This window comes from Somniosus microcephalus, unplaced genomic scaffold (assembly GCF_052327205.1).
Source record: "Somniosus microcephalus isolate GS21.2 unplaced genomic scaffold, FLI_Smic_1.0 unresolved_chr8, whole genome shotgun sequence".
Taxonomy (NCBI): domain Eukaryota; kingdom Metazoa; phylum Chordata; class Chondrichthyes; order Squaliformes; family Somniosidae; genus Somniosus; species Somniosus microcephalus.
Window position 1 is genome coordinate 37,178,978 of NW_028225186.1, and position 27,017 is coordinate 37,205,994.

The window sequence follows — 27,017 nt, forward strand, 5'->3', positions numbered from 1 at the left end:
TCATGTTCTGGTCAGTGAGTCAGTTTCTCTGTGCACCGTCAGGTTGTATCAGTGGTTCAGTTTTGGTGTACTCGGTCAGGTTATGGTCATTTGGTCACTGTGAGTGTATTGGGTCAGATTGTGGTCAATGGGTCAGTGTTTCTCTGTTCGGACAAATTGTGGTCAGTGTGTCAATTTCTGTGTGTTTGGTCCAAATATGGTCAGTTAGTCAGTTTCTGTGTGTTCAGTCAGTTTGTGGTCAGCGGATCAGTTTCTGCGGGATCCGTCATTGTGTGGTCAGTGGGTCAGTTTCTGTCTGTTCCGTCAAGTTGTTGTCCAATGTTCATTTTCTGTGTGTTCTGTCAGGATTTGTTCATTTGGTCAGTTGCTGTGTGTTTGGCCAGGTTTCGGTGAATGGGTCGGTTTCTGTGTGTTCGGTCAGCTTGTGGTAGGTAGGTCAGTTTCTGTGTGCTTGGTCATGTTATGGTCAGTGGGTCAGTTTCAGTGTTTTTTCGGTCAGGTTGTGGTCAATGTGTCAGTTTCTGTTTGTTCGGTCAGGTTGTCATCAGTTTGTCAGATTCTGTGTGTTTGGTCAGGTTGTGGTCAGTGGGTCAGTTTCTGTGTGCTCGGTCAGTTTGTGCCCAGTGGGTTTGTTTATGGGTGTTCGGTCAGGTTGTGGTCAGTGGATAATTTTCTGTCAGTTCTGTCAGTGTGTGGTCCATGGATCAATTTCTGTGTGTTCAGCCAAGTTGTCAGGATTTGTTCAGTTGGTCAGGTTGTGGTCAATGGGTCGGTTGCTTTGTGTTCACTCAGGTTGTGGTTGGAAGGTCAGTTTCTGTGTGCTTTCTCATGTTTTGGTCAGTGGGTCAGTTTCAGTGATTGTTCGGTCAGGTTGTGGTCAATGGGTCAGTTTCTGTCTGTTCGGTCAGGTTGTGGTCAGTGGATCATATCCTGTGTTTTCGGTCTGGATATGTCAGTGTGTGATACTCTGCATGTTCGGTCAGGTTGTGGTCAGTTGCTCAGTCTGGTTGAGTTCGGTCAGTATGTGGTCAGTGGGCCAGTTTCTGTTTGTTCGATCAGGTTGTGGTCAGTGGGTCAGTTTGTGTGTGATTGGTCAGCTTGTGGCCAGTTGCTCAGTTACTGCGTGCTCTCTCAGGTTGTGCTCAGTGGGTCAGTTTCACTGTGTTCGTTCAGTATTTGTTCAGTGTGTCAGTTTCTGTGTGCTCGTTCAGGTTGTGGTCATTGTGTCAGGTTCCGTGTTTTCTGTCAGGTTGTGGTCAGTGGGTCAGTTTCTGTGTGTTCAGCCAGGTTGTTTGACAGTGGGTCAGGTACTTTGTGTTTGGTCATGTTGTGGTCAGTCGGTCAGTTTCTGTGTCTTCGCTCAGGTCATGGCCAGAAGGTCAGTTTCTGCATGTTTTGTCAAGTTGTGGTCAGTGGCTCAGTCTGGTTCAGTTCGGTCAGGTTGTGGTCAATGGGCCAGTTTCTATTTGTTCTGTCATGTGTTGTCAGTGGGTCAGTTTCTGTGTGTTCAGTCAGGTTCTGCTCAGTGGGTCAGTTTCTGTGTGTTCAGTCAGATTGTGGTGAGTGGGTCAGTTTCTATGTGATTGGTCAGGATGTGGTCAGTTGCTCAATTTCTGTGTGCTCGTTCAATTTGTGGTCAGTGTGTCAGTTTCAGTGTCTTTGGTCAGGTTGTGGTCAGTGGGACAGTTTTTGTGTGTTCAGCCAGGTTGTGGTCAGTGGATCAGTTTCTTTGTGTTTGGTAAGGCTGTGGTCAGAGTGTCAGTTTCTGTGTTTTTGATCAGGTTCTGGTCCGTTGGTCAGTTTCTGTGTGTTCGGTCAGGTTGTGTTCAGTTGGCCAGTTTCTGCAAGTCCGGCCAGGTTATCATCAGAAGGTCAGTTTCTGAGTTTTGGGCAGGCTGTGATCAGTGGTTCAGTTTGGTTGACTTTGGTCAGTATGTGGTCAGTGGATCAGTTTCTGTTTGTTTGGAAAGGTGGTGGTTAATGGGTCAGTTTCCGTGTGATCGTACAGGTTGCCGTCAGTGTGTCAGTTGCTGTGTGGTCTGTCAGGTTGTGGTCAGTGGGTCAGTTTCTGTGTGTTCGGTCAATTTGTGGTCAGTGGGTCAGTTTATGTGTGATCGGACATGTTGTGGTCAGTGGTTTTGTTTCTGTGTGTTTGGTCATGTTGTGGTTAGTGGGCCAGTTTCTGTGTGTTTTGTCAGGTTGTGGTCAGTGGGTCAGTTTCTGTGTGTTCAGTCAGGACTTGGTCACTGTGTCAGTTTATGTTTGATCAGCCAGGTTGTGGTCAGTGGGTCAGTTTCTGTGCTTTCGGTCTGGTTGTGGTCAGTGGGTTCGTTTCTGTGTGTTCGGTCACTTTTTGGTCAGTATGTCAGTTTATGTGCGTTCAGTCACGTTGTGGTTAGTGTATCAGAATCAGTATGTTCGATCAGGTTGTGGACAGTGTGTCAGTTACTTTGTGTTCGGTCAGGTTGTGGTAAGTGAGCCAATTTATGTGTGTTACGTCTGGTTGTCTTCAGTGGTTCAGTTTCTTTGTGTTTGTTCAAGTTTTGGTCAGTGGGTCAGTTCTGTGTGCTCAGTAAGGTTGTTGTCATTTTGTCAGATTCTGTGAGTTCGGTCATGTTGTGTCCGGTGGGTCAGTTTCTGTGAGTTTGTTCAGGTTGAGCTCATTGTGCCAGTCTTTGTGTGCTCGGTCAGTTTGTGGTCAGTGGGTTTGTTTCTTTGTTTTCGGTCAGTTTGTGGTCAGTGGATCATTTTCTGTCAGTTCCATCAGTGTTTGATCAGTGGTACAGTTTCTCTGTGTTCGGTTAAGTTGTTGTCAGTGGGTCAGTTTCTGTTTCTTCAGTCATGATTTGTTCAGTTGGTCACTTTCTGTGTGTTTGTCCAGGTTGTGGTCAATGGGTCACTTTCGGTGTCTTAGGTCAGTTTGTGGTCAGTGTGAGAGTTTCAGTGTTTGTTCCATCAGGTTTTAGTCAATGGGTCAGTTTCTGTGTGTTCTTTCAGATTGTGATCATTTGGTCACTTTCTTTGTGATCGGTCAGCTTGTGGTCAGTGGGTCAGAAGCAAATAGATTTCAGGTGGATGCCTACCCGCACTTGATGCTGTGGGTTCCTGAACATGTCCTTTGTGATCCCGCCTAAAAAATGTCATCTTGTACGAAAAGATGCCTCGCGTGGAAGTGACCTGAATTTTAAAGAAGCATGGAGGAAAGACTGCATTGTTCTGCTTGCTGGCAGGACGCTTTTCGCAGTTTCCCTGGTGGTATAGTGGTTCGGATTCGGCGCTTTCAACACCGCGACCCGAATTCGATTACGCGGTCAGGAAAATAGTGCGTTTTCTGGCAGTTTAAAATGCCAGCAATCAAAGCCAAAACAATGCATCAACTTTTCAACTTTCCACACCGCTGCTGTTGCCTCAACAGTCAGCAGTGCATCATTCGGTATCGAGGTGCAACATTCACTTGCCTTGCCTTCTGCAAAATGCCTGCTGTTTCAAAGTCAGCAGGAAATGACATTGGGAACAAGGCACTTGAATTGCCCACATTTATGTGTACCTCACAGTGTCAGAACAGTCACGGTTATTATCCGCCTTCCATGTATTATTTTGCCGAATTCATCTCCCTAACAAACTTAGCTGATCACAGCACGGCTATCAGTCAACTCATTGCCAGTGTGAAAAATGCCACATTAGCAACGTGTGCAAGACTCGAATGACAGAGTACCTGGGCCGTGATAACTTATCCTGATATTCATGAGGCCTTAACATTCGCTGCATAAGACAATTCTACCTCTGGTTACCATCCCTTCTGCCATTGGAAAGCGTTTGTCTTTATTTCCTCTATCAAAACCCACTGTAATATTGCAAGCCTCTATTAAATTTCCTCTTAGCCTCCAGGGGAAAGCAATCCCAGCTTCTCCACACAATCAACATAACTGAAGTCGCTTGTCCATCGGGCCACACTCTAAGCCGTCAAACGGGTTCTGTATGTCTGATAGACATATATTTCAGCTACAGGGGAGTCAAGGGTTATGGGGAGTGGGCGGCAAAGTTGCGTTGTGTCGAAGATCTCATCAGCCACGAAATTATTAAATGGCGGGGCTCGAGGGGCCGAATGGCCCAATCCTGCTCCTATTTATTCTTTTGGGGAAGGTTAGTTTCTTAATTATGTAATTTTCAAAGCAAACACATCACTTGAGCATAAATAATATATTAGCTGTATCTGTGCAACTGGATTAAGGGTATGAATGTTTTGCTCCTGTTCCTGTGCAACAGCTTTCAGGGGCTGAATGGCATCCTGTTCCTGTGTAACAGGCACGATTCTTACTCTGACAGACATTACATTGCTCACTTCCTCGTTAGTATAGCTGTGAGTATCCCCACCTGTCACGTGGGAGACTGGGGTGAAATTCCTCGACGGGGCGGAAATTTAACATCCCCAATTTTAAACCTTTGGGCAGCAATTTAACGTGCTCCTTGGAAAAGATCAACAGCGATAAATTGAACCTAAAATAATTTTAAACGGTGAGGAACTGTATAAAAGCCTCCTGCATCAATTCCTCGTTAGCATAGTGTTCTCCTTCTGGTTGTCTTTTGTGCGGGGCACTGCGGAACGAGAGAGGACAGGGAAATGCAGATAACAGCGGGAGAAAGCAAGTCTGATCTTTCAAGGGGACAGCACTGGCACGGTTGGCCGAATGGCCTCACACTGAACTGCAAGCTTCCATGAATCATATGGATATCTGAGACATACCCACACAAAGTGAGCACACATCTGTGTTCGTGTATGTGTTTGAGCCTTTGTCTCAAGCAGTGCATTACTATTTCCTCTGTGTTGTCCTTGATATTTTGGTGCTGATTATTAAATATCCCGGCGGCTTTTCTCTGACTGTGTATCACTGAGAAAAGCACAGAAGCAAATAGATTTCAGGTGGACGCCTACCCGCAATTGATGCTGTGGTTTCTTGAACATGTCGTTTGTGATCTCGCCTAAAAAATGACATCTTGTACGAAAAGTTTGCCTGGCGCGAAAGTGACCTTAATTTCAAAGCAGCAAGGAGGAAAGACTGCATTGTTCTGCTTGCTGGCAGGATGTTTTCCATAGTTTCCTTGGTGGTCAAGTGGTTAGGATTCGGTGCTTTCAACGCCGCGGCCCGGGTTCGATTCCCGGTCAGTGAAATCAGTGCTTTTTCTGGCTGTTTGAAATGCCAGCAATCAAAGCACCCGCGCGAAACAATGCTTGCACCTCATCAACCTTTTCACTTTCCACGCTGCTGTTGCCTCAACAGTCAGCAGCGCAACATTCACTTCCTTGCCTTCTGTGAAATGCCTGCTGTTTCAAAGTCAGCAGGAAATGACATTGGGAACAAGACACCTTAAATGCACACATTTATGTGTACCTCACAGTGTCAGAACAGTCACGGTTATTATCCGCCTTCCATGTATTATTTTGCCGACTGCATCTCCCTAACAAACTTAGCTGATCACAGCACGGCTATCAGTCAACTCATTGCCAGTGTGAAGAATGCCACATTAGCTACGTGTGCAAGACTCGAATGACAGAGTACCTGGGCCGTGATAATTTATCCTGATATTCATGAGGCCTTAACAGTCGCTGCATAAGACAATTCTACCTCTGGTTACCATCCCTCCTGCCATTGGAAAGCGGTTGTCTTTATTTCCTCTATCAAAACCCATTGTAATTTTGCAAGCCTCTATTAAATTTCCTCTTAGCCTCCAGAGGAAAGCAATCCCAGCTTCTCCACACTATCCCTCGGGCCACACTGTAAGACGTCAAACGGGTTCTGTATCTCTGATAGACATATATTTCAGCTACAGGGGAGTCAAAGGTTATGGGGAACGGGCGGCAAAGTTGCGTTGTGTCGAAGATCTCATCAGCCACGAACTTTTTAAATGGCGGGCTCGAGGGGCCGAATGGCCCAATCCTGCTCCTATTTTTTCTTTTGGGGAAGGTTAGTTTCTTAATTATGTAATTTTTGAGCAGCTAAACAACGTTGGAAGGAAACTCCCACGGGACGTAGAAAAGTGCAAAATCTTAGCTCTACCGAGAGCTCATGCACCTGAGAGGTTAACCCTGTGTTTCTCTGTCCACAGATCTTCCAGGACCTTCGAAGTGTTTCCAGCATTTAATCAACAATTCCAGATGCAGTATCTGCTGCATATTGCTTTTTATGTTAACCCAGTGTCCCCGCTTGTATTAACAAAAGTCAAAAATAAATTGTAGCTACCAGAAAATAGAATCGATTAAGTCGGCGTGCATTGGTGGTTCAGGGGTAGAATTCTCGCCTGCCACGCGGGAGACCCGGGTTCGATTCCCGGCCAATGCAGGCTAAATTTTTTAACAATGCATTTCATAGCAAACACATCACATGAGCATAAATAATTTATTAGCTGTTCCTGTGCAAGCGGATCACGGGTATGAATGTTCTGCTCCTGTTCCTGTGCAACAGCTTTGAGGGGCTGAATGGCATCCTGTTCCTGTGTAACAGGCTCGATTCTTACTCTGACAGACATTGCATTGCTCACTTCCTCGTTAGTCTCGTTGTGAGTATCCCCGCCTGTCACGCGGGAGACCGGGGTGAAATTCCCCGACGGGAAGGAATTTTAACATCCCCAATTTTAAACGTTTTGGCAGCACCTTAAAGCGCTCCTTGGAAAAGATCAACAGCGAAAGATTGAACCTAAAACAATTTTAAACGGTGAGGAACTGCATAAAAACCTCCTGCATCAATTCCTCGTTAGCATAGTGTTCTCCTTCTGTTTGTCTTTTGTGCGGGGCACTGCGGAACGAGAGAGGACAGGGAAATGCAGATAACAGCGGGAGAAAGCACGTCTGATCTTTCAAGTGGACAGCACTGGCACGATTGGCCGAATGGCCTCACACTGTACTGCACGCCTCCATGAATCATATGGATATCTGAGACATACTCACACAAAGTGAGCACACATCTGTGTTCGTGCATATGTTTGAGTCTTCGTCTCAAGCAGTGCATTATTGTTTCCTCTGTATTGTCCTTGATATTTTGGTGCTGATTATTCAATATCCCGACGGCTTTTCTCTGACTGTGTATCTCTGAGAAAAGCACAGAAGCAAATAGATTTCAGGTGGACGCCTACACGCTCTTGATGCTGTGGTTTCCTGAACATGTCCTTTGTGATCTCGCCTAAAAAATGTCATCTTGTACGAAAAGTTTGCCTGGCGTGAAAGTGACCTGAATTTCAAAGCAGCAAGGAGGAAAGACTGCCTTGTTCTGCTTGCTGGCAGGCCGCTTCTCACAGCTTCCTTGGTGGTCCAGTGGATAGGATTCGGCACTTTCACCGCCGCGGCCCGGGTTCGATTCCCGGTTAGGGAACCAGTGCGTTTTCTGGCTGTTTGAAATGCCAGCAATCAAAGCACCCGCGCGAAACAATGCTTGCACCTCATCAACCTTTCAATTTTCCACACCGCTGCTGTTGCCTCAACAGTCAGCAGCGCATCATTCGGTACCGAGGTGCAGCATTCGCTTCCTTGCCTCAGAACAGTCACGGTTATTATCCGTCTTCCATGTATTATTTTGCCGACTGCATCTCCCTAACAAACTTAGCTGTTCACAGCACGGCTATCAGTCAACTCATTGCAAGTGTGAAAAATGCCACATTAGCAACGTGTGCAAGACTCGAATGACAGAGTTACTGGGCCTTGATAACTTATCCTGATATTCATGAGGCCTTAACATTCGCTGCATAAGACAATTCTACCTCTGGTTACCATCCCTCCTGCCATTGGAAAGCGGTTGTCTTTATTTCCTCTATCAAAACCCATTGTAATTTTGCAAGCCTCAATTAAATTTCCTCTTAGCCTCCAGAGGAAAGCAATCCCAGCTTCTCCACACTATCCCTCGGGCCACACTGTAAGACGTCAAACGGGTTCTGTATGTCTGATAGACATATATTTCAGCTACAGGGGAGTCAAAGGTTATGGGGAACGGGCGGCAAAGTTGCGTTGTGTCGAAGATCTCATCAGCCACGAACTTTTTAAATGGCGGCTTCGAGGGGCCGAATGGCCCAATCCTGCTCCTATTTTTTCTTTTGGGGAAGGTTAGTTTCTTAATTATGTAATTTTTGAGCAGCTAAACAACGTTGGAAGGAAACTCCCACGGGACGTAGAAAAGTGCAAAATCTTAGATCTACCGAGAGCTCATGCACCTGAGAGGTTAACCCTGTGTTTCTCTGTCCACAGATCTTCCAGGACCTTCGAAGTGTTTCCAGCACTTAATCAACAATTCCAGATGCAGTATCTGCTGCATATTGCTTTTTATGTTAACGCAGTGTCCCCGCTTGTATTAACAAAAGTCAAAAATAAATTGTAGCTACCAGAAAGTAGAATCGATTAAGTCGGCGTGCATTGGTGGTTCAGGGGTAGAATTTTCGCCTGCTACGCGGGAGACCCGGGTTCGATTCCCGACCAAAGCAGGCTAATTTTTTTAACAATTCATTTCATAGCAAACACATCACATGAGCATAAATAATTTATTAGCTGTACCTGTGCAAGCGGATCAAGGGTATGAATGTTCTGCTCCTGTTCCTGTGCAACAGCTTTGAGGGGCTGAATGGCATCCTGTTCCTGTGTAACAGGCTCGATTCTTACTCTGACAGACATTACATTGCTCACTTCCTCGTTAGTCTCGTTGTGAGTATCCGCGCCTGTCACGCGGGAGACCGGGGTGAAATTCCCCGACGGGAAGGAATTTTAACATCCCCAATTTTAAACGTTTTGGCAGCACCTTAAAGCGCTCCTTGGAAAAGATCAACAGCGAAAGATTGAACCTAAAACAATTTTAAACGGTGAGGAACTGCATAAAAACCTCCTGCATCAATTCCTCGTTAGCATAGTGTTCTCCTTCTGTTTGTCTTTTGTGCGGGGCACTGCAGAACGAGAGAGGACAGGGAAATGCAGATAACAGCGGGAGAAAGCACGTCTGATCTTTCAAGTGGACAGCACTGGCACGATTGGCCGAATGGCCTCACACTGTACTGCACGCCTCCATGAATCATATGGATATCTGAGACATACTCACACAAAGTGAGCACACATCTGTGTTATACATAGATACATAGAAGATAGGAGCAGGAGTAGGCCATTCGGCCCTTCGTGCCTGCTCCGCCATTCGATGAGATCATGGCTGATCCTTTAATTCAGTATCCCGTCCCCGCCTTCTCTCCGTAACCCTTAACCCCTTTTGCCCGTAGAAATATATCTAATTCCCTCTTAAATATATTTAATGAGCTGGCGTACACTGCCCTCTGTGGCAATGAGTTCCACAGGTTCACCACTCTCTGAGTGAAGAAATTCCCCCTCATCTCTGTCCTAAATGGTTTAGCCCTTATCCTTAAATTATGTCCTCTAGTTCTGTTCTCACCCGCCAAGGGAAACATTCCTTCTGCATCCAGTCTGTCTAGACCTGTCAGAATTTTATACACTTCTATGAGGTCCCCTCTCAATCTTCTAAACTCCAGTGTGTACATCCCTAAACTACATAGTCTCTCCTCATAGGTCATTCCCGCCATTCCTGGTATCAGCCTGGTGAATCGCCGCTGCACCCCCTCCATGGCAAGAACATCCTTCCTCAGATGAGGCGACCAAAACTGTACACAGTACTCGAGGTGTGGTCTCACCAGTGCCCTGTACAGCTGCAGCAAGGTATCCCTGTTCCTGTATTCTAACCCTTTTGCTATGAAGGCCAGCATACCGTTTGCCTTCTTGACCGCCTGTTGCACCTGCATGCTCGCCTTCAGTGACTGGTGTACAAGAACACCCAGGTCTCTCTGTACTTCCCCCTCTCCCAATCTATTGCCATTTAAATAATAATTTGCCCTCCCGTTCCTGCACCCAAGGTGGATAACTTCGCACTTGTCCACATTATAGTGCATCTGCCATTTATCCGCCCAATCGCCCAGTCTGTCCAAATCGCTCTGGAGCTTCCTGGTCTCTTCCTCTGAGCCCACCCCCCCTCCTAGTTTAGTGTCGTCTGCAAATTTGGAAATGCTGCATCCGACTCCCTGATCCAGGTCATTAATGTAAATTGTGAACAGCTGGGGGCCCTGGACAGATCCCTGTGGTACCCCACTTGTTACTGCCTGCCATTCAGAAAATGAGCCGTTTATTCCAACTCTCTGTTTTCTATCTGACAGCCAGTTCCCTATCCACGCCAAAACTTTCCCCTTTATCCCATGAGCCTCAATTTTCCATGCTAATCTTTTATGTGGGACCTTATCGAAGGCCTTTTGGAAGTCCAGGTACACCACATCTACTGGCTCTCCGCCATCTATTCTACCAGTTACTCCCTCAAAAAATTCCAATAGATTAGTCAAGCACGATTTACCCTTTGTAAATCCATGTTGACTCTGTCCTATCCTGTCCCCATTTGCTAAGTGCTCCGCTATTTCATCCTTAATGATGGACTCCAGCATTTTGCCCACAACTGATGTAAGGCTTACAGGTCTGTAATTACCTGCTTTTTCCCTACCCCCCTTTTTGAATAGTGGGGTAACGTTAGCTACCCTCCAATCCATCGGCACTGTTCCCGAGTCTAATGAATTCTGAAAAATCATCCTTAGTGCATCCGCTATCTCTAGGGCCACCTCCTTCAGTACCCTAGGATGCATGTTATCAGGCCCTGGGGATTTGTCCACCTTCAATCCCTTTAGCTTCCTTAACACCATATCCTTAGAGATATTGATTTGCGTCAGTTCCTCCTTTGCCAATGTCCCTATTTTTCCCGACATCCCAGGGAGGCTTTTTGTGTCCTCCTTCGTAAAGACCGACCCAAAGTATGCATTTAGTTGATCTGCCATTTCCTTATTTCCCATTATATATTCCCCCGTATCTGACTGCAATGGACCAACTTTGGTTTTCACCAGTCTTTTCCTTTTGATATATTTATAAAAGCTTTTGGAGTTAGTTTTTATATTTTCCGCCAGCTTGTTTTCGTAAGCTATTTTGCCCCTCTTGTTCGTGCATATGTTTGAGTCTTTGTCTCAAGCAGTGCATTACTGTTTCCTCTGTATTGTCCTTGATATTTTGGTGCTGATTATTCAATATCCCGACGGCTTTTCTCTGACTGTGTATCTCTGAGAAAAGCACAGAAGCAAATAGATTTCAGGTGGTCGCCTACACGCACTTGATGCTGTGGTTTCCTGAACATGTCCTTTGTGATCTCGCCTAAAAAATGTCATCTTGTACGAAAAGTTTGCCTGGCGTGAAAGTGACCTGAATTTCAAAGCAGCAAGGAGGAAAGACTGCCTTGTTCTGCTTGCTGGCAGGTCGCTTCTCACAGCTTCCCTGGTGGTCTAGTGGATAGGATTCGGCGCTTTCACCACCGCGGCCCGGGTTCGATTCCCGGTCAGGGAACCCGTGCGTTTTCTGGCTGTTTGAAATGCCAGCAATCAAAGCACTCGCGCGAAACAATGCTTAACCTCATCAACCTTTCAATTTTCCACACCGCTGCTGTTGCCTCAACAGTCAGCAGCGCATCATTCGGTACCGAGGTGCAGCATTCGCTTCCTTGCCTCACAGTGTCAGAACAGTCACGGTTATTATCCGTCTTCCATGTATTATTTTGCCGACTGCATCTCCCTCACAAACTTAGCTGATCACAGCACGGCTATCAGTCAACTCATTGCCAGTGTGAAAAATGCCACATTAGCAACGTGTGCAAGACTCGAATGACAGAGTAACTGGGCCGTGATAACTTATCCTGATATTCATGAGGCCTTAACATTCGCTGCATAAGACAATTCTACCTCTGGTTACCATCCCTCATGCCATTGGAAAGCGTTTGTCTTTATTTCCTCTATCAAAACCCATTGTAATTTTGCAAGCCTCTATTAAATTTCCTCTTAGCCTCCAGAGGAAAGCAATCCCAGCTTCTCCACACTATCCCTCGGGCCACACTGTAAGACGTCAAACGGGTTCTGTATGTCTGATAGACATATATTTCAGCTACAGGGGAGTCAAAGGTTATGGGGAACGGGCGGCAAAGTTGCGTTGTGTCGAAGATCTCATCAGCCACGAACTTTTTAAATGGCGGGCTCGAGGGGCCGAATGGCCCAATCCTGCTCCTATTTTTTCTTTTGGGGAAGGTTAGTTTCTTAATTATGTAATTTTTGAGCAGCGAAACAACGTTGGAAGTTAACTCCCACGGGACGTAGAAAAGTGCAAAATCTTAGCTCTACCGAGAGCTCATGCACCTGAGAGGTTAATCCTGTGTTTCTCTGTCCACAGATCTTCCAGGACCTTCGAAGTGTTTCCAGCATTTAATCAACAATTCCAGATGCAGTATCTGCTGCATATTGCTTTTTATGTAAACGCAGTGTCCCCGCTTGTATTAACAAAAGTCAAAAATATATTGTAGCTACCAGAAAATAGAATCGATTAAGTCGGCGTGCATTGGTGGTTCAGGGGTAGAATTCTCGCCTGCCACGCGGGAGACCCGGGTTCGATTCCCGGCCAATGCAGGCTAATTTTTTTAACAATTCATTTCATAGCAAACACATCACATGAGCATAAATAATTTATTAGCTGTACCTGTGCAAGTGGATCAAGGGTATGAATGTTCTGCTCCTGTTCCTGTGCAACAGCTTTGAGGGGCTGAATGGCATCCTGTTCCTGTGTAACAGGCTCGATTCTTACTCTGACAGACATTGCATTGCTCACTTCCTCGTTAGTCTCGTTGTGAGTATCCCCGCCTGTCACGCGGGAGACCGGGGTGAAATTCCCCGACGGGAAGGAATTTTAACATCCCCAATTTTAAACGTTTTGGCAGCACCTTAAAGCGCTCCTTGGAAAAGATCAACAGCGAAAGATTGAACCTAAAACAATTTTAAACGGTGAGGAACTGCATAAAAACCTCCTGCATCAATTCCTCGTTAGCATAGTGTTCTCCTTCTGTTTGTCTTTTGTGCGGGGCACTGCGGAACGAGAGAGGACAGGGAAATGCAGATAACAGCGGGAGAAAGCACGTCTGATCTTTCAAGTGGACAGCACTGGCACGATTGGCCGAATGGCCTCACACTGTACTGCACGCCTCCATGAATTGTATGGATATCTGAGACATACTCACACAAGGTGAGCACACATCTGTGTTCGTGCATATGTTTGAGTCTTTGTCTCAAGCAGTGCATTACTGTTTCCTCTGTATTGTCTTTGATATTTTGGTGCTGATTATTCAATATCCCGACGGCTTTTCTCTGACTGTGTATCTCTGAGAAAAGCACAGAAGCAAATAGATTTCAGGTGGACGCCTACACGCACTTGATGCTGTGGTTTCCTGAACATGTCCTTTGTGATCTCGCCTAAAAAATGTCATCTTGTACGAAAAGTTTGCCTGGCGTGAAAGTGACCTGAATTTCAAAGCAGCAAGGAGGAAAGACTGGCTTGTTCTGCTTGCTGGCAGGCCGCTTCTCACAGCTTCCCTGGTGGTCTAGTGGATAGGATTCGGCGCTTTCACCGCCGCGGCCCGGGTTCGATTCCCGGTCAGGGAACCAGTGCGTTTTCTGGCTGTTTGAAATGCCAGCAATCAAAGCACCCGCGCTAAACAATGCTTGCACCTCATCAACCTTTCAATTTTCCACACCGCTGCTGTTGCCTCAACAGTCAGCAGCGCATCATTCGGGACCGAGGTGCAGCATTCGCTTCCTTGCCTCACAGTGTCAGAACAGTCACGGTTATTATCCGTCTTCCATGTATTATTTTGCCGACTGCATCTCCCTAACAAACTTAGCTGATTACAGCACGGCTATCAGTCAACTCATTGCCAGTGTGAAAAATGCCACATTAGCAACGTGTGCAAGACTCGAATGACAGAGTAACTGGGCCGTGATAACTTATCCTGATATTCATGAGGCCTTAACATTCGCTGCATAAGACAATTCTACCTCTGGTTACCATCCCTCCTGCCATTGGAAAGCGTTTGTCTTTATTTCCTCTATCAAAACCCATTGTAATTTTGCAAGCCTCTATTAAATTTCCTCTTAGCCTCCAGAGGAAAGCAATCCCAGCTTCTCCACACTATCCCTCGGGCCACACTGTAAGACGTCAAACGGGTTCTGTATGTCTGATAGACATATATTTCAGCTACAGGGGAGTCAAAGGTTATGGGGAACGGGCGGCAAAGTTGCGTTGTGTCGAAGATCTCATCAGCCACGAACTTTTTAAATGGCGGGCTCGAGGGGCCGAATGGCCCAATCCGAACCTATTTTTTCTTTTGGGGAAGGTTAGTTTCTTAATTATGTAATTTTTGAGCAGCTAAACAACGTTGGAAGGAAACTCCCACGGGACGTAGAAAAGTGCAAAATCTTAGCTCTACCGAGAGCTCATGCACCTGAGAGGTTAACCCTGTGTTTCTCTGTCCACAGATCTTCCAGGACCTTCGAAGTGTTTCCAGCATTTAATCAACAATTCCAGATGAAGTATCTGCTGCATATTGCTTTTAATGTAAACGCAGTGTCCCCGCTTGTATTAACAAAAGTCAAAAATAAATTGTAGCTACCAGAAAATAGAATCGATTAAGTCGGCGTGCATTGGTGGTTCAGGGGTAGAATTCTCGCCTGCCACGCGGGAGACCCGGGTTCGATTCCCGGCCAATGCAGGCTAATTTTTTTAACAATTCATTTCATAGCAAACACATCACATGAGCATAAATAATTTATTAGCTGTACCTGTGCAAGTGGATCAAGGGTATGAATGTTCTGCTCCTGTGCCTGTGCAACAGCTTTGAGGGGCTGAATGGCATCCTGTTCCTGTGTAACAGGCTCGATTCTTACTCTGACAGACATTGCATTGCTCACTTCCTCGTTAGTCTCGTTGTGAGTATCCCCGCCTGTCACGCGGGAGACCGGGGTGAAATTCCCCGACGGGAAGGAATTTTAACATCCCCAATTTTAAACGTTTTGGCAGCACCTTAAAGCGCTCCTTGGAAAAGATCAACAGCGAAAGATTGAACCTAAAACAATTTTAAACGGTGAGGAACTGCATAAAAACCTCCTGCATCAATTCCTCGTTAGCATAGTGTTCTCCTTCTGTTTGTCTTTTGTGCGGGGCACTGCGGAACGAGAGAGGACAGGGAAATGCAGATAACAGCGGGAGAAAGCACGTCTGATCTTTCAAGTGGACAGCACTGGCACGATTGGCCGAATGGCCTCACACTGTACTGCACGCCTCCATGAATTGTATGGATATCTGAGACATACTCACACAAGGTGAGCACACATCTGTGTTCGTGCATATGTTTGAGTCTTTGTCTCAAGCAGTGCATTACTGTTTCCTCTGTATTGTCCTTGATATTTTGGTGCTGATTATTCAATATCCCGACGGCTTTTCTCTGACTGTGTATCTCTGAGAAAAGCACAGAAGCAAATAGATTTCAGGTGGACGCCTACACGCACTTGATGCTGTGGTTTCCTGAACATGTCCTTTGTGATCTCGCCTAAAAAATGTCATCTTGTACGAAAAGTTTGCCAGCCGTGAAAGTGACCTGAATTTCAAAGCAGCAAGGAGGAAAGACTGCCTTGTTCTGCTTGCTGGCAGGTCGCTTCTCACAGCTTCCCTGGTGGTCTAGTGGATAGGATTCGGCGCTTTCACCGCCGCGGCCCGGGTTCGATTCCCGGTCAGGGAACCCGTGCGTTTTCTGGCTGTTTGAAATGCCAGCAATCAAAGCACTCGCGCGAAACAATGCTTGCACCTCATCAACCTTTCAATTTTCCACACCGCTGCTGTTGCCTCAACAGTCAGCAGCGCAGCATTCGCTTCCTTGCCTCACAGTGTCAGAACAGTCACGGTTATTATCCGTCTTCCATGTATTATTTTGCCGACTGCATCTCCCTCACAAACTTAGCTGATCACAGCACGGCTATCAGTCAACTCATTGCCAGTGTGAAAAATGCCACATTAGCAACGTGTGCAAGACTCGAATGACAGAGTAACTGGGCCGTGATAACTTATCCTGATATTCATGAGGCCTTAACATTCGCTGCATAAGACAATTCTACCTCTGGTTACCATCCCTCCTGCCATTGGAAAGCGTTTGTCTTTATTTCCTCTATCAAAACCCATTGTAATTTTGCAAGCCTCTATTAAATTTCCTCTTAGCCTCCAGAGGAAAGCAATCCCAGCTTCTCCACACTATCCCTCGGGCCACACTGTAAGACGTCAAACGGGTTCTGTATGTCTGATAGACATATATTTCAGCTACAGGGGAGTCAAAGGTTATGGGGAACGGGCGGCAAAGTTGCGTTGTGTCGAAGATCTCATCAGCCACGAACTTTTTAAATGGCGGGCTCGAGGGGCCGAATGGCCCAATCCTGCTCCTATTTTTTCTTTTGGGGAAGGTTAGTTTCTTAATTATGTAATTTTTGAGCAGCTAAACAACGTTGGAAGGAAACTCCCACGGGACGTAGAAAAGTGCAAAATCTTAGCTCTACCGAGAGCTCATGCACCTGAGAGGTTAACCCTGTGTTTCTCTGTCCACAGATCTTCCAGGACCTTCGAAGTGTTTCCAGCATTTAATCAACAATTCCAGATGAAGTATCTGCTGCATATTGCTTTTAATGTAAACGCAGTGTCCCCGCTTGTATTAACAAAAGTCAAAAATAAATTGTAGCTACCAGAAAATAGAATCGATTAAGTCGGCGTGCATTGGTGGTTCAGGGGTAGAATTCTCGCCTGCCACGCGGGAGACCCGGGTTCGATTCCCGGCCAATGCAGGCTAATTTTTTTAACAATTCATTTCATAGCAAACACATCACATGAGCATAAATAATTTATTAGCTGTACCTGTGCAAGTGGATCAAGGGTATGAATGTTCTGCTCCTGTGCCTGTGCAACAGCTTTGAGGGGCTGAATGGCATCCTGTTCCTGTGTAACAGGCTCGATTCTTACTCTGACAGACATTGCATTGCTCACTTCCTCGTTAGTCTCGTTGTGAGTATCCCCGCCTGTCACGCGGGAGACCGGGGTGAAATTCCCCGACGGGAAGGAATTTTAACATCCCCAATTTTAAACGTTTTGGCAGCACCTTAAAGCGCTCCTTGGAAAAGATCAACAGCGAAAGATTGAACCTAAAACAATTTTAAACGGTGAGGAACTGCATAAAAACCTCCTGCATCAATTCCTCGTTAGCATAGTGTTCTCCTTCTGTTTGTCTTTTGTGCGGGGCACTGCGGAACGAGAGAGGACAGGGAAATGCAGATAACAGCGGGAGAAAGCACGTCTGATCTTTCAAGTGGACAGCACTGGCACGATTGGCCGAATGGCCTCACACTGTACTGCACGCCTCCATGAATTGTATGGATATCTGAGACATACTCACACAAGGTGAGCACACATCTGTGTTCGTGCATATGTTTGAGTCTTTGTCTCAAGCAGTGCATTACTGTTTCCTCTGTATTGTCCTTGATATTTTGGTGCTGATTATTCAATATCCCGACGGCTTTTCTCTGACTGTGTATCTCTGAGAAAAGCACAGAAGCAAATAGATTTCAGGTGGACGCCTACACGCACTTGATGCTGTGGTTTCCTGAACATGTCCTTTGTGATCTCGCCTAAAAAATGTCATCTTGTACGAAAAGTTTGCCTGGCGTGAAAGTGAGCTGAATTTCAAAGCAGCAAGGAGGAAAGACTGCCTTGTTCTGCTTGCTGGCAGGCCGCTTCTTACAGCTTCCCTGGTGGTCTAGTGGATAGGATTCGGCGCTTTCACCGCCGTGGCCCGGGTTCGATTCCCGGTCAGGGAAACAGTGCGTTTTCTGGCTGTTTGAAATGCCAGCAATCAAAGCGCCCGCGCGGAACAATGCTTGCACCTCATCAACCTTTCAATTTTCCACACCGCTGCTGTTGCCTCAACAGTCAGCAGCGCATCATTCGGTACCGAGGTGCAGCATTCGCTTCCTTGCCTCACAGTGTCAGAACAGTCACGGTTATTATCCGTCTTCCATGTATTATTTTGCCGACTGCATCTCCCTAACAAACTTAGCTGATCACAGCACGGCTATCAGTCAACTCATTGCCAGTGTGAAAAATGCCACATTAGCAACGTGTGCAAGACTCGAATGACAGAGTAACTGGGCCGTGATAACTTATCCTGATATTCATGAGGCCTTAACATTCGCTGCATAAGACAATTCTACCTCTGGTTACCATCCCTCCTGCCATTGGAAAGCGTTTGTCTTTATTTCCTCTATCAAAACCCATTGTAATTTTGCAAGCCTCTATTAAATTTCCTCTTAGCCTCCAGAGGAAAGCAATCCCAGCTTCTCCACACTATCCCTCGGGCCACACTGTAAGACGTCAAACGGGTTCTGTATGTCTGATAGACATATATTTCAGCTACAGGGGAGTCAAAGGTTATGGGGAACGGGCGGCAAAGTTGCGTTGTGTCGAAGATCTCATCAGCCACGAATTTTTTAAATGGCGGGCTCGAGGGGCCGAATGGCCCAATCCTGCTCCTATTTTTTCTTTTGGGGAAGGTTAGTTTCTTAATTATGTAATTTTTGAGCAGCTAAACAACGTTGGAAGGAAACTCCCACGGGACGTAGAAAAGTGCAAAATCTTAGCTCTACCGAGAGCTCATGCACCTGAGAGGTTAATCCTGTGTTTCTCTGTCCACAGATCTTCCAGGACCTTCGAAGTGTTTCCAGCATTTAATCAACAATTCCAGATGCAGTATCTGCTGCATATTGCTTTTTATGTAAACGCAGTGTCCCCGCTTGTATTAACAAAAGTCAAAAATAAATTGTAGCTACCAGAAAATAGAATCGATTAAGTGGGCGTGCATTGGTGGTTCAGGGGTAGAATTCTCGCCTGCCACGCGGGAGACCCGGGTTCGATTCCCGGCCGACCCGGGTTCGATTCCCGGCCAATGCAGGCTAATATTTTTAACAATTCATTTCATAGCAAACACATCACATGAGCATAAATAATTTATTAGCTGTACCTGTGCAAGTGGATCAAGGGTATGAATGTTCTGCTCCTGTTCCTGTGCAACAGCTTTGAGGGGCTGAATGGCATCCTGTTCCTGTGTAACAGGCTCGATTCTTACTCTGACAGACATTGCATTGCTCACTTCCTCGTTAGTCTCGTTGTGAGTATCCCCGCCTGTCACGCGTGAGACCGGGGTGAAATTCCCCGACGGGAAGGAATTTTAACATCTCCAATTTTAAACGTTTTGGCAGCACCTTAAAGCGCTCCTTGGAAAAGATCAACAGCGAAAGATTGAACCTAAAACAATTTTAAACGGTGAGGATCTGCATAAAAACCTCCTGCTTCAATTCCTCGTTAGCATAGTGTTCTCCTTCTGTTTGTCTTTTGTGCGGGGCACTGCGGAACGAGAGAGGACAGGGAAATGCAGATAACAGCGGGAGAAAGCACGTCTGATCTTTCAAGTGGACAGCACTGGCACGATTGGCCGAATGGCCTCACACTGTACTGCACGCCTCCATGAATTATATGGATATCTGAGACATACTCACACAAAGTGAGCACACATCTGTGTTCGTGCATATGTTTGAGTCTTTGTCTCAAGCAGTGCATTACTGTTTCCTCTGTATTGTCCTTGATATTTTGGTGCTGATTATTCAATATCCCGACGGCTTTTCTCTGACTGTGTATCTCTGAGAAAAGCACAGAAGCAAATAGATTTCAGGTGGACGCCTACACGCACTTGATGCTGTGGTTTCCTGAACATGTCCTTTGTGATCTCGCCTAAAAAATGTCATCTTGTACGAAAAGTTTGCCTGGCGTGAAAGTGACCTGAATTTCAAAGTAGCAAGGAGGAAAGACTGCCTTGTTCTGCTTGCTGGCAGGCCGCTTCTCACAGCTTCACCTGGTGGTCTAGTGGATAGGATTCGGCGCTTTCACCGCCGCGGCCCGGGTTCGATTCCCGGTCAGGAAACCATTGCGTTTTCTGGCTGTTTGAAATGCCAGCAATCAAAGCACCCGCGCGAAACAATGCTTGCACCTCATCAACCTTTCAATTTTCCACAGCGCTGCTGTTGCCTCAACAGTCAGCAGCGCATCATTCGGGACCGAGGTGCAGCATTCGCTTCCTTGCCTCACAGTGTCAGAACAGTCACGGATATTATCCGTCTTCCATGTATTATTTTGCCGACTGCATCTCCCTAACAAACTTAGATGATCACAGCACGGCTATCAGTCAACTCATTGCCAGTGTGAAAAATGCCACATTAGCAACGTGTGCAAGACTCGAATGACAGAGTAACTGGGCCGTGATAACTTATCCTGATATTCATGAGGCCTTAACATTCGCTGCATAAGACAATTCTACCTCTGGTTACCATCCCTCCTGCCATTGGAAAGCGTTTGTCTTTATTTCCTCTATCAAAACCCATTGTAATTTTGCAAGCCTCTATTAAATTTCCTCTTAGCCTCCAGAGGAAACAATCCCAGCTTCTCCACACTATCCCTCGGGCCACACTGTAAGACGTCAAACGGGTTCTGTATGTCTGATAGACATATATTTCAGCTACAGGGGAGTCAAAGGTTATGGGGAACGGGCGGCAAAGTTGCGTTGTGTCGAAGATCTCATCAGCCACGAACTTTTTAAATGGCGGGCTCGAGGGGCCGAATGGCCCAATCCTGCTCCTATTTTTACTTTTGGGGAAGGTTAGTTTCTTAATTATGTCATTTTTGAGCAGCTAAACAACGTTGGAAGGAAACTCCCACGGGACGTAGAAAAGTGCAAAATTTTAGCTCTACCGAGAGCTCATGCACCTGAGAGGTTAACCCTGTGTTTCTCTGTCCACAGATCTTCCAGGACCTTCGAAGTGTTTCCAGCATTTAATCAACAATTCCAGATGCAGTATCTGCTGCATATTGCTTTTAATGTAAACGCAGTGTCCCCGCTTGTATTAACAAAAGTCAAAAATAAATTGTAGCTACCAGAAAATAGAATCGATTAAGTCGGCGTGCATTGGTGGTTCAGGGGTAGAATTCTCGCCTGCCACGCGGGAGACCCGGGTTCGATTCCCGGCCAATGCAGGCTAATTTTTTTAACAATTCATTTCATAGCAAACACATCACATGAGCATAAATAATTTATTAGCTGTACCTGTGCAAGTGGATCAAGGGTATGAATGTTCTGCTCCTGTTCCTGTGCAACAGCTTTGAGGGGCTGAATGACATCCTGTTCCTGTGTAACAGGCTCGATTCTTACTCTGACAGACATTGCATTGCTCACTTCCTCGTTAGTCTCGTTGTGAGTATCTCCGCCTGTCACGCGGGAGACCGGGGTGAAATTCCCCGACGGGAAGGAATTTTAACATCCCCAATTTTAAACGTTTAGGCAGCACCTTAAAGCGCTCCTTGGAAAAGATCAACAGCGAAAGATTGAACCTAAAACAATTTTAAACGGTGAGGAACTGCATAAAAACCTCCTGCATCAATTCCTCGTTAGCATAGTGTTCTCCTTCTGTTTGTCTTTTGTGCGGGGCACTGCGGAACGAGAGATGACAGGGAAATGCAGATAACAGCGGGAGAAAGCACGTCTGATCTTTCAAGTGGACAGCACTGGCACGATTGGCCGAATGGCCTCACACTGTACTGCACGCCTCCATGAATTATATGGATATCTGAGACATACTCACACAAAGTGAGCACACATCTGTGTTCGTGCATATGTTTGAGTCTTTGTCTCAAGCAGTGCATTACTGTTTCCTCTGTATTGTCCTTGATATTTTGGTGCTGATTATTCAATATCCCGACGGCTTTTCTCTGACTGTGTATCTCTGAGAAAAGCACAGAAGCCAATAGATTTCAGGTGGACGCCTACACGCACTTGATGCTGTGGTTTCCTGAACATGTCCTTTGTGATCTCGCCTAAAAAATGTCATCTATACGAAAAGTTTGCCAGCCGTGAAAGTGACCTGAATTTCAAAGCAGCAAGGAGGAAAGACTGCCTTGTTCTGCTTGCTGGCAGGTCGCTTCTCACAGCTTCCCTGGTGGTCTAGTGGATAGGATTCGGCGCTTTCACCGCCGCGGCCCGGGTTCGATTCCCGGTCAGGGAACCCGTGCGTTTTCTGGCTGTTTGAAATGCCAGCAATCAAAGCACTCGCGCGAAACAATGCTTGCACCTCATCAACCTTTCAATTTTCCACACCGCTGCTGTTGCCTCAACAGTCAGCAGCGCAGCATTCGCTTCCTTGCCTCACAGTGTCAGAACAGTCACGGTTATTATCCGTCTTCCATGTATTATTTTGCCGACTGCATCTCCCTAACAAACTTAGCTGATCACAGCACGGCTATCAGTCAACTCATTGCCAGTGTGAAAAATGCCACATTAGCAACGTGTGCAAGACTCGAATGACAGAGTAACTGGGCCGTGATAACTTATCCTGATATTCATGAGGCCTTAACATTCGCTGCATAAGACAATTCTACCTCTGGTTACCATCCCTCCTGCCATTGGAAAGCGTTTGTCTTTATTTCCTCTATCAAAACCCATTGTAATTTTGCAAGCCTCTATTAAATTTCCTCTTAGCCTCCAGAGGAAAGCAATCCCAGCTTCTCCACACTATCCCTCGGGCCACACTGTAAGACGTCAAACGGGTTCTGTATGTCTGATAGACATATATTTCAGCTACAGGGGAGTCAAAGGTTATGGGGAACGGGCGGCAAAGTTGCGTTGTGTCGAAGATCTCATCAGCCACGATTTTTTTAAATGGCGGGCTCGAGGGGCCGAATGGCCCAATCCTGCTCCTATTTTTTCTTTTGTGGAAGGTTAGTTTCTTAATTATGTAATTTTTGAGCAGCTAAACAACGTTGGAAGGAAACTCCCACGGGACGGAGAAAAGTGCAAAATCTTAGCTCTACCGAGAGCTCATGCACCTGAGAGGTTAACCCTGTGTTTCTCTGTCCACAGATCTTCCAGGACCTTCGAAGTGTTTCCAGCATTTAATCAACAATTCCAGATGCAGTATCTGCTGCATATTGCTTTTAATGTAAACGCAGTGTCCCCGCTTGTATTAACAAAAGTCAAAAATAAATTGTAGCTACCAGAAAATAGAATCGATTAAGTCGGCGTGCATTGGTGGTTCAGGGGTAGAATTCTCGCCTGCCACGCGGGAGACCCGGGTTCGATTCCCGGCCAATGCAGGCTAATTTTTTTAACAATTCATTTCATAGCAAACACATCACATGAGCATAAATAATTTATTAGCTGTACCTGTGCAAGTGGATCAAGGGTATGAATGTTCTGCTCCTGTTCCTGTGCAACAGCTTTCAGGGGCTGAATGGCATCCTGTTCCTGTGTAACAGGCTCGATTCTTACTCTGACAGACATTGCATTGCTCACTTCCTCGTTAGTCTCGTTGTGAGTATCCCCGCCTGTCACGCGGGAGACCGGGGTGAAATTCCCCGACGGGAAGGAATTTTAAAATCCCCAATTTTAAACGTTTTGGCAGCACCTTAAAGCGCTCCTTGGAAAAGATCAACAGCGAAAGATTGAACCTAAAACAATTTTAAACGGTGAGGAACTGCATAAAAACCTCCTGCATCAATTCCTCGTTAGCATAGTGTTCTCCTTCTGTTTGTCTTTTGTGCGGGGCACTGCGGAACGAGAGAGGACAGGGAAATGCAGATAACAGCGGGAGAAAGCACGTCTGATCTTTCAAGTGGACAGCACTGGCACGATTGGCCGAATGGCCTCACACTGTACTGTACGCCTCCATGAATTATATGGATATCTGAGACATACTCACACAAAGTGAGCACACATCTGTGTTCGTGCATATGTTTGAGTCTTTGTCTCAAGCAGTGCATTACTGTTTCCTCTGTATTGTCCTTGATATTTTGGTGCTGATTATTCAATATCCCGACGGCTTTTGTCTGACTGTGTATCTCTGAGAAAAGCACAGAAGCAAATAGATTTCAGGTGGACGCCTACACGCACTTGATGCTGTGGTTTCCTGAACATGTCCTTTGTGATCTCGCCTAAAAAATGTCATCTTGTACGAAAAGTTTGCCTGGCGTGAAAGTGACCTGAATTTCAAAGTAGCAAGGAGGAAAGACTGCCTTGTTCTGCTTGCTGGCAGGCCGCTTCTCACAGCTTCCCTGGTGGTCTAGTGGATAGGATTCGGCGCTTTCACCGCCGCGGACCGGGTTCGATTCCCGGTCAGGAAACCATTGCGTTTTCTGGCTGTTTGAAATGCCAGCAATCAAAGCACCCGCGCGAAACAATGCTTGCACCTCATCAACCTTTCAATTTTCCACAGCGCTGCTGTTGCCTCAACAGTCAGCAGCGCATCATTCGGGACCGAGGTGCAGCATTCGCTTCCTTGCCTCACAGTGTCAGAACAGTCACGGTTATTATCCGTCTTCCATGTATTATTTTGCCGACTGCATCTCCCTAACAAACTTAGCTGATCACAGCACGGCTATCAGTCAACTCATTGCCAGTGTGAAAAATGCCACATTAGCAACGTGTGCAAGACTCGAATGACAGAGTAACTGGGCCGTGATAACTTATCCTGATATTCATGAGGCCTTAACATTCGCTGCATAAGACAATTCTACCTCTGGTTACCATCCCTCCTGCCATTGGAAAGCGTTTGTCTTTATTTCCTCTATCAAAACCCATTCTAATTTTGCAAGCCTCTATTAAATTTCCTCTTAGCCTCCAGAGGAAACAATCCCAGCTTCTCCACACTATCCCTCGGGCCACACTGTAAGACGTCAAACGGGTTCTGTATGTCTGATAGACATATATTTCAGCTACAGGGGAGTCAAAGGTTATGGGGAACGGGCGGCAAAGTTGCGTTGTGTCGAAGATCTCATCAGCCACGAACTTTTTAAATGGCGGGCTCGAGGGGCCGAATGGCCCAATCCTGCTCCTATTTTTTCTTTTGGGGAAGGTTAGTTTCTTAATTATGTAATTTTTGAGCAGCTAAACAACGTTGGAAGGAAACTCCCACGGGACGTAGAAAAGTGCAAAATCTTAGCTCTCCCGAGAGCTCATGCACCTGAGAGGTTAACCCTGTGTTTCTCTGTCCACAGATCTTCCAGGACCTTCGAAGTGTTTCCAGCATTTAATCAACAATTCCAGATGCAGTATCTGCTGCATATTGCTTTTAATGTAAACGCAGTGTCCCCGCTTGTATTAACAAAAGTCAAAAATAAATTGTAGCTACCAGAAAATAGAATCGATTAAGTCGGCGTGCATTGGTGGTTCAGGGGTAGAATTCTCGCCTGCCACGCGGGAGACCCGGGTTCGATTCCCGGCCAATGCAGGCTAATTTTTTTAACAATTCATTTCATAGCAAACACATCACATGAGCATAAATAATTTATTAGCTGTACCTGTGCAAGTGGATCAAGGGTATGGATGTTCTGCTCCTGTTCCTGTGCAACAGCTTTGAGAGGCTGAATGGCATCCTGTTCCTGTGTAACAGGCTCGATTCTTACTCTGACAGACATTGCATTGCTCACTTCCTCGTTAGTCTCGTTGTGAGTATCCCCGCCTGTCACGCGGGAGTCCGGGGTGAAATTCCCCGACGGGAAGGAATTTTAACATCCCCAATTTTAAACGTTTTGGCAGCACCTTAAAGCGCTCCTTGGAAAAGATCAACAGCGAAAGATTGAACCTAAAACAATTTTAAACGGTGAGGAACTGCATAAAAACCTCCTGCATCAATTCCTCGTTAGCATAGTGTTCTCCTTCTGTTTGTCTTTTGTGCGGGGCACTGCGGAACGAGAGAGGACAGGGAAATGCAGATAACAGCGGGAGAAAGCACGTCTGATCTTTCAAGTGGCCAGCACTGGCACGATTGGCCGAATGGCCTCACACTCTACTGCACGCCTCCATGAATCGTATGGATATCTGAGACATACTCACACAAAGTGAGCACACATCTGTGTTCGTGCATATGTTTGAGTCTTTGTCTCAAGCAGTGCATTACTGTTTCCTCTGTATTGTCCTTGATATTTTGGTGCTGATTATTCAATATCCCGACGGCTTTTCTCTGACTGTGTATCTCTGAGAAAAGCACAGAAGCAAATAGATTTCAGGTGGACGCCTACACGCACTTGATGCTGTGGTTTCCTGAACATGTCCTTTGTGATCTCGCCTAAAAAATGTCATCTTGTACGAAAAGTTTGCCTGGCGTGAAAGTGACCTGAATTTCAAAGCAGCAAGGAGGAAAGACTGCCTTGTTCTGCTTGCTGGCAGGCCGCTTCTCACAGCTTCCCTGGTGGTCTAGTGGATAGGATTCGGCGCTTTCACCGCCGCGGCCCGGGTTCGATTCCCGGTCAGGAAACCATTGCGTTTTCTGGCTGTTTGAAATGCCAGCAATCAAAGCACCCGCGCGAAACAATGCTTGCACCTCATCAACCTTTCAATTTTCCACAGCGCTGCTGTTGCCTCAACAGTCAGCAGCGCATCATTCGGGACCGAGGTGCAGCATTCGCTTCCTTGCCTCACAGTGTCAGAACAGTCACGGTTATTATCCGTCTTCCATGTATTATTTTGCCGACTGCATCTCCCTAACAAACTTAGCTGATCACAGCACGGCTATCAGTCAACTCATTGCCAGTGTGAAAAATGTCACATTAGCAACGTGTGCAAGACTCGAATGACAGAGTAACTGGGCCGTGATAACTTATCCTGATATTCATGAGGCCTAAACATTCGCTGCATAAGACAATTCTACCTCTGGTTACCATCCCTCCTGCCATTGGAAAGCGTTTGTCTTTATTTCCTCTATCAAAACCCATTGTAATTTTGCAAGCCTCTATTAAATTTCCTCTTAGCCTCCAGAGGAAAGCAATCCCAGCTTCTCCACACTATCCCTCGGGCCACACTGTAAGACGTCAAACGGGTTCTGTATGTCTGATAGACATATATTTCAGCTACAGGGGAGTCAAAGGTTATGGGGAACGGGCGGCAAAGTTGCGTTGTGTCGAAGATCTCATCAGCCACGATTTTTTTAAATGGCGGGCTCGAGGGGCCGAATGGCCCAATCCT

The 27,017-nt window shown here is 46.2% G+C and overlaps 11 non-coding genes across 11 annotated transcripts; all 11 read left to right on the plus strand.

Annotated features, from left to right (window-relative positions):
- The first annotated feature begins 6,267 nt into the window (after window positions 1-6,267).
- On the plus strand, window positions 6,268-6,338 carry trnag-gcc (transfer RNA glycine (anticodon GCC)). Its single transcript has one exon. It is a non-coding gene; the product is annotated as a tRNA-Gly (tRNA).
- Window positions 6,339-12,436: 6,098 nt separating this feature from the next.
- trnag-gcc (transfer RNA glycine (anticodon GCC)) lies at window positions 12,437-12,507 on the plus strand. The gene has a single exon. It is a non-coding gene; the product is annotated as a tRNA-Gly (tRNA).
- Window positions 12,508-13,461: 954 nt separating this feature from the next.
- On the plus strand, window positions 13,462-13,533 carry trnae-uuc (transfer RNA glutamic acid (anticodon UUC)). The gene has a single exon. It is a non-coding gene; the product is annotated as a tRNA-Glu (tRNA).
- A 1,035-nt stretch (window positions 13,534-14,568) lies between these two features.
- trnag-gcc (transfer RNA glycine (anticodon GCC)) lies at window positions 14,569-14,639 on the plus strand. Its single transcript has one exon. It is a non-coding gene; the product is annotated as a tRNA-Gly (tRNA).
- Window positions 14,640-15,593: 954 nt separating this feature from the next.
- On the plus strand, window positions 15,594-15,665 carry trnae-uuc (transfer RNA glutamic acid (anticodon UUC)). The gene has a single exon. It is a non-coding gene; the product is annotated as a tRNA-Glu (tRNA).
- A 1,016-nt stretch (window positions 15,666-16,681) lies between these two features.
- Window positions 16,682-16,752, plus strand: trnag-gcc (transfer RNA glycine (anticodon GCC)). The gene has a single exon. It is a non-coding gene; the product is annotated as a tRNA-Gly (tRNA).
- Window positions 16,753-17,706: 954 nt separating this feature from the next.
- trnae-uuc (transfer RNA glutamic acid (anticodon UUC)) lies at window positions 17,707-17,778 on the plus strand. Its single transcript has one exon. It is a non-coding gene; the product is annotated as a tRNA-Glu (tRNA).
- A 3,191-nt stretch (window positions 17,779-20,969) lies between these two features.
- Window positions 20,970-21,040, plus strand: trnag-gcc (transfer RNA glycine (anticodon GCC)). Its single transcript has one exon. It is a non-coding gene; the product is annotated as a tRNA-Gly (tRNA).
- A 953-nt stretch (window positions 21,041-21,993) lies between these two features.
- On the plus strand, window positions 21,994-22,065 carry trnae-uuc (transfer RNA glutamic acid (anticodon UUC)). The gene has a single exon. It is a non-coding gene; the product is annotated as a tRNA-Glu (tRNA).
- Window positions 22,066-23,081: 1,016 nt separating this feature from the next.
- trnag-gcc (transfer RNA glycine (anticodon GCC)) lies at window positions 23,082-23,152 on the plus strand. The gene has a single exon. It is a non-coding gene; the product is annotated as a tRNA-Gly (tRNA).
- Window positions 23,153-25,213: 2,061 nt separating this feature from the next.
- On the plus strand, window positions 25,214-25,284 carry trnag-gcc (transfer RNA glycine (anticodon GCC)). Its single transcript has one exon. It is a non-coding gene; the product is annotated as a tRNA-Gly (tRNA).
- The last annotated feature ends 1,733 nt before the right edge of the window (window positions 25,285-27,017 follow it).